Below are 6,976 nucleotides of genomic sequence, written 5' to 3'. Positions count from 1 at the left end.
ATATATTTATACATAGGCTCAGAGAAGAAAACCAGGTTATTTATTAAAATGTCAAAAGTCAGACATCTCTTGGATACTTCTGGGGCTTCACATCTATTAACTCATTTTATCTTAACAACATGCCAATGAAGTAGGGTATTTCCAATTTCGTTGACAAAAAATAGGCACAGAGGAGATCATACCAATTATAAGGGACTGAGGGTTTCAGACCCCTGCAGTCTAGCTCCAAGGTCCACAGTCTTAAACAGAGACTATACTGAATTCCCACTTGATGTGTGCTTTAAGGCATGTGACTGCTAACCAGAAGGCTGGTGGTTCAAACCCACCAGCCACTCCTCAGAAGGAAGATTAGGCAATCTACTTCCGTAGAGATAACACCTCAAAAACCCAAGGAGGGGTTGCTGTGAGTTGGGACCGACTCGATGGTGTGTGCTTTAGGAAGACATTTACTTTGTGTGCACATCTGTAGTCTCTCAAAAAACGTTTTGTTTTTTTAAGCCAGCTTTGTTTCTGATGTGATAAAATACATTAACGGAAAACCTATGATCATTCTAGAAACAACAAAAAGGAAGACAAGATCAAGAATTATGATTCTCAATCTAGAATCAATCTAGATGGCTTAAATTTTCAATAAACTTATCTAGACCCTGTGGTATAACTGATGTGTCAAGTCAACACAACAGATATCAAGACACATTTTGTTCCAACTTGTTACATTTGTTCTCAAAATAAAAAGTAGCAAATGTTTTCCAAGGCAAGGCCATGGTTGGATAACTAGTGTAGTAGCAGGGCAGTGTGAGAGCTCTGTGGTCAGAGTGACTCAGGTTCAAATCTCCTATTTACCAGTAATGTTACTTTCTGCAAATTACTTATCTTAGTGAACCTCAGATTCTGCATCCATAAAATCAGCAATGCTACCTACCTTGCAGGGTGGTTCTGAGAACCACAGAAAATAATGCTTGTAAAAGTAGCTGGCACACACTTAATGACAGTTATAACTATGAGACCTAAGCCAGTTTCTTCATTTAAGAAATTATACACACACCTCCGTTTTTAAATTGTCATTACCTATCCACAGCTTGTTTGTGTTCACCAAGAATGGTCCTTGGCAATACTGGCAGAGCTTCTTGCTACCCCCACTCCCACTTGCTCTTAAAGGCTCTATTAATGAACATCCCATCACAAGGACTAGGGAGGGGCTAATTGCTTCCAATTGCTGGGGTGAAGGAGAAAGGTTCACTTCCGTATTGGTTTGTTGGTGCTGATAACCTTTCCTGTATACAGGTCAAAAGCTCAGTAGGGTGGAGGTGCACAGTTCAACAAACCCTGACTTACAGAGGAGCCCTTCTCCCCTAAACCATATGGGATAGGAGTTTAAGGGAAAAAAAAACAACACAGAGGTAATGGTAGGGGCAGTGAAGCAGCCAAGATGTATTCCCAATCTAGTTCTAATCACTGAGCAAGACAAAAGAGGAGTGAGTAATGGTAGGAGAGCACCCTGGTTTTTCAACAGCACAGCCAGTGTGCTGTGTGACTCTGGGTAAGTATTTACCCTCTCTGGGCCTCTAGTCAGTGAAGAGATTGAGTTTGAATATGCCCAAGACCTCTTTCAGCTCCTGTCATATGACTTGTATGCATGCAGGTGAGTTAATCCAGGGAGGCACTATGGTCTGTTACACTAGACATTTTCAGCTTCAGCTTGTTTTCTCAACTTACACAGCAAACTGTTGACTCCCAAAACACTCCAGCCACCACCACCAGCAGGAAACCTTTCTCTTGGATACAGACAACTTCAGGGTAAGATCGAGCAACTTCCATTAAGACTGCTCCAATCCCATTTTCCAGAACTTGCAATATTTTCATGTCCTTTCTCTCCATTTCATGCTGCTCAATTCAAAGGCACTAGAAAGGAACTCTGGTGGCATAGTGGATAAGGCATTTGGCTGCTAACCAGAAGGTCAGCTGTTCAAACCCAACAGCTGCTCCACAGAAGGAAGACAGGGTGATCTACTTCCGTAAAGATTTACAGCCTCAAACTCAATGGGGGTGGCTATGAGTCGGAATCAGCTTGATGACAGTTTTGTTTTGGAAAGTCACTAGAAAAATGCTCCAGTGCTTTTTAAACAAACTCAACCTGGTCTGAAGGACTGATCAGACCACTCTGAAGACAACAGTACTTAGTGGAGGTAAATGCATTAACCAAACCAAACCAAACTCACTGTCATCGAGTTGACTCTGACTCACAGAAACCACCAGGGTTTCTGAGGCGGTAAATCTTTACAGAAGTAGATTGCCCTATCTTCCTTCTGCAGAGCAGCTGGTGGGTTTGAACCTTCTGGTTAGCAGTCAGGTGCCTTAGGCATTGCACCACCAGAGCTCCTTAATGCAGTAAGGTATCTTGGGGGGGGGGGACAGGAAGAGGAAAGGAGGAAAAACATGGGAAGTACAGCAGTAGCACAGCAAGAATTAGAATTTAACCCAAATTTATTGGCACATTCCCCCAGCAACCCCCACAGGGGCTACCTATAAAACCTGCCCCTTTTGAATAGCAAGAGTCCTGTCATGCTATGGTATTAACCTAACTTCCTGTGAAGGGGTTGGGAAGACTTGCACACCCTTCTCCACGTCTAGGATTTTATAGATCACTGTCATCGAGTTGATTCCGACTCATAGCAACCCCCACTGGGTTTCCAAAGCTGTAAATCTGTATGGAAGGAGACTGCCCCATCTTTCTTCCATGGAGTGGCTGGTGGGTTTGAACCACTGACTTTATGATTAGCAGCCAAATGACTTAACCACTCTACCACCAGAGCACCTTAGAAGCCAGATGAGGCCAGAAAGAGTACCAAGTCTCCCACTTTGCTTCTAACAGAACCAATCTTGGAGCTCACTGCCTTTCTCAAGGCTGGTCTTTTGCACAAGGACCCTACACTGTCATGCCACCCACCATCTGGCCTGGATGAGTGTGTCAGAGCTAGATGAGCCGATCACAGTCCCTTTCAGTAAAAGTCTCCTATTTTAACAAAACAAACAAATAAACAAAAAACTGCCATTGAGTCGATTTCAACTCAGCAACCCCTCCTTGGGTTTCTGAGGCAGTATCACTATGGAAGTAGATTGCCCCATCTTCCTTCTGAGGAGTGCCTGGTGGGTGTGAACCCCCAGCCTTCTGGTTAGCACTCAAATGCCTTAGGGACTACGCCACCAGAACTCCTTCTGGCTCTAGTGGCATAGTACCTAAGGCATTTGACTGCTAACCAGAAGGCTGGCAGTTCAGACACACCAGGGATTCTGCGGAAAAAAGATTGGGCAATCTACTTCTGTAAAGATATATACCATTATGGAAACCCAAAGGGGCTTGCTATGAGTCTGAATCTACTCCAAGACAACATGCAACTTAAATTGCATTTTTGCAGAGCCTTCACATTTGAGTCCAGTAATTCTGAGGTAATAGAGTTATCCTATTTTCCCTATACAGAAAAATGAGGTTAAGCAAATTTGAGCTCCAGCTGACATATCTCCTAGGTAGAGAGTCACTTGGCTCTAAGCCATGACTATTTTCCATCCTACCCTTCTCAGGAAAGGGGCAGCTGGTGTGTTTGAATCAGAAAGACACCAGACCCACCTAGAAAGGAGCCCTGAGGCCCTACCTGTCAGCACCAAGTTAAGCAGAGATCCTTGGGCTGGAGGTGAAGACTGATCTCTCCCCACCCCCACCTGAGGGATCCATGCTGCCCACAACGTGGCAGGCGGGGGAGTCATGTGCCACAGTCACTGCCAGGTGGCTATGAGCCAGGCCGGCAGAGCTGTCATGTCAGGGGAAGGAAGCAGCTGGGCGGACAGCCAGAAGCAGCTCCTACTCAGCCTCCTCAGACTCCAGCTCCTTTCCTGTCTCCTCCTCATCTTGCGGGTTCCTTCCTTACCTCCTCAGTGCTGACGCCAGGGCGGGTTCAGATCCCCCCTCCTCCACCAACAGCAGTTGCAGGCTTCCTCTCTTCACTTCCCACGCCCCACCGTGCACCCACTCTCCCAAGGGAAAGTCTCCATAGCAGAGTCCAGGCAGGGACGTCTGATTGGGTAGAATGTTGGGAAAAGAATTTAAGTCTGCAGTTCAAAGGCTGAACTCATGACCATAACTGGGGTCTAACCAGGGATTCCAGGGGGTTAATAATTTGTCAGTCTTTAGCATCAAGAGTCAATGGTCAACTAGCCTTTCAGGGGATATAGCCCGCAGAGTCTTGTCAGGGTCCTGCCTCTTCTAGGGTGAGCCCATGAATGAGAAGAATGCCATAGGGCATTCAATGCCAAAGGAACATCACCATGTTTTCAGAACACGTCTCCAGTGAGCTGGGAATAACCCCCTTATCCAAAGGCTGGAAGCAGACTTTTCCCTCAGCTGGCTTCTCCAGTCCCAGACCCACACTGTCCAAACCAAAATGCCAGCTGCCCAAGTGACAGACTGCTGCATGAGGTGAACATTAATTTTCAGACAGGGATAGTCAAAAGATTACTGCAGCTAAGTGCACTCTTCAGATAGGATAAGTCAAAATTATGTGGTTCCCTCCTTGTGGTTACTGCTTTTTTACCTGGAAAGGGAAAGCCAAGTTGAAAAAAGAGGAAGGCTCACTCAAACAGAGATCAATATAAAATCTATTGGTTGGAGCTAGTCTGAGACTCCTTCCAGTCTTTATGGTCAAGAATAGCACAAATGCCCTTGGGTTCAGGCATTTCCTGCCTCACTGTGCTAAGAGCCCTCAGTTGAGCCTGACAGCTTTAGTTGTCACAGCTACCAAGCCTCTACCCCTCAACTCCTCCTACACAAAATTAAGAATTATTGCAATGCAGAGGCAGATCCTAAGGGTCCTTAAAGTTGGGTCATCTGCTGTTAAGTTGAGAAGGCACAAAAGCTAAAAGTCTTCATGAAGGTATTTACTCATCTTAGTTTATATTTGGGAGCTCTCACCAGAGAGTTCAAACCCACTGGCCACTCCTCGGAAGGAAGGTTGGGCAATCTACTTCCATAACGATATTGCTTCAGAAACTCAAGGAGGGGTCGCTATGAGTCGGGTCCCACTCAACAGCAGTGAGTTTGGTTTGGTTTTAGTTTATATTTAGGAGCTCTGGTGGTGTAGTGCCTAAGGCATCTGACCGCTAACCAGAGGGCTGGCGGTTCAAACCCACCAGCCACCCCTCGGAAGGAAGGTTGGGCAATCTACTTCCGTAGTGACACCACTTCGGAAACCCAAGGAGGGGTTGCTATGAGTCAGATCCTACTTGACAGCAGTGACTTTGTTTTTTTTTTTTTGTTCAGTTTATATTTAACTGATTAGAATATTCCACCTGATATTCTGGTATTACTTCTGTTCATGATTTTTCCCTGTGCTTTACATTATACCACCACCATTGCCTTTATGGGGTCTCTGGGTGGCACAAGCAGTTGAGCACTTGACTACTAACCAAAAGACTGGAGGTTTGAGCCCACCCAGAGGCACTTCAGAAAAAAGTCCTGGTGATCTGCTTTTGGAAGGTCAAAATTTTGAAAATCTTACGGAATACAGCTTTATTGTGGCACACATGAAGTCACCAGGAGTCAGAACTGACTTGACAGCATACTACTTTCATCTGCTTTTGTTATGTGCTGTTGAGTCGGACCCGACTCATAGCGACCCTTCCTTGGGTTAACGAGGCAGTATCACTATGGAATCATACTGCCCAACCTTCTGAGGTGTGGCTGGTGGGTTTGAACACATATATATATGTGTGTGTATGTATATATATATACACTTTTTTATATATATAAAAAACTCTAACACAAGCTCATTGCCCTCGAGTCAGTCCTGACTCATAGCTACCCATCCTTGGGTTTCTGAGGTGGTATCTCTACAGAAGTAGTTTGTCCAGTCTTCTTCCTTCTGAGGAGTTGCTGGTGGGTTTGAACCGCCAGCCTTCTGGTTAGCAATCAAACGATTTAGGCACTACACCACCAGAGCTCATATGTATGTATGTGTATATGTGTGTGTGTATGTTGTTATGTGCCGTCGAGTTGGACCCAACTCAAAGCAACCCCTCCTTGCATTTCTGAGGTGGTATCACTATGGAAGTAAATTGCCCAACCTTCCTTCCAAGGAGTGGCTGGTGAGTTTGAACCACCAGCCTCTGGTTAGCAGTCAAGTGCCTGAGGCACTACGCTACCAGAGATAGTTGACTTGGAGCCCAGGGGGAATGGTCTGTAGAGGACAGGACAGCAGGGATGAATCAAGATTAACCTTAACAAAAAATCTACAGACATCTGTACATGTGCATACACACCCACCCACAGCAGAAAGATATGCAGTTTAATAATCTATTTCACTGAAGGATAACAGAGAAAAGCAGTTTCGAATGCACTAAGGGTTTATGTGAGCTATGGGAGTTGTTAAAAACTAGCTTTGTTCTGAGAGAGCTGATGCTGGAATCCTGTGTTAAGGTTGCCAGCTGGGGCCAGGTGACCTCAAGAAGTCTTTTCCAGCCCCGATGATTCTGTGATCAGATTTCCACTGGAATGAACAGCCTTCAAGAGAATGTTCATCACAGCAAATAGGGAGAGTGGAGTGTCGGGACCAAAGGGATTGAGGCCTACATTCAGTCACCCTAGCTTCCCATGGTACAGTCAACAGAAGAAACTGCTCTTCCAATCGTCTGCCCAAAATAACTGTTTAGCATTGTTGATGGAAAATGGCTGGTATGTTCCAGCCCAGTGCATTTTACCAATAGGTAAGTAACCCCTCTGCGTTCAGTCTGCCAAGGTATCTTCCAACAAAGAGAAAGCGGGAATAAAAATGAAAAGCGTCACTCAGTTCTTCAATTGTCCTGCCTGATTAAGTTTTTAATTCCATAGCTAGGCTGTTTTCAGCTTAGAGTGAAACATTTGCAAATACTTAAATATACCTTTTATATATAAGAAAATATATAAAAATAAATACATATTTTTGTTATA

Source organism: Orycteropus afer, unplaced genomic scaffold, assembly GCF_000298275.1.
Source record: "Orycteropus afer afer isolate SDZICR_OR568_19922 unplaced genomic scaffold, OryAfe1.0 scaffold00010, whole genome shotgun sequence".
Lineage (NCBI taxonomy): Eukaryota > Metazoa > Chordata > Mammalia > Tubulidentata > Orycteropodidae > Orycteropus > Orycteropus afer.
The sequence above is the reverse complement of the archived record's forward strand: the minus strand, read 5'-3'. Positions refer to the sequence as shown.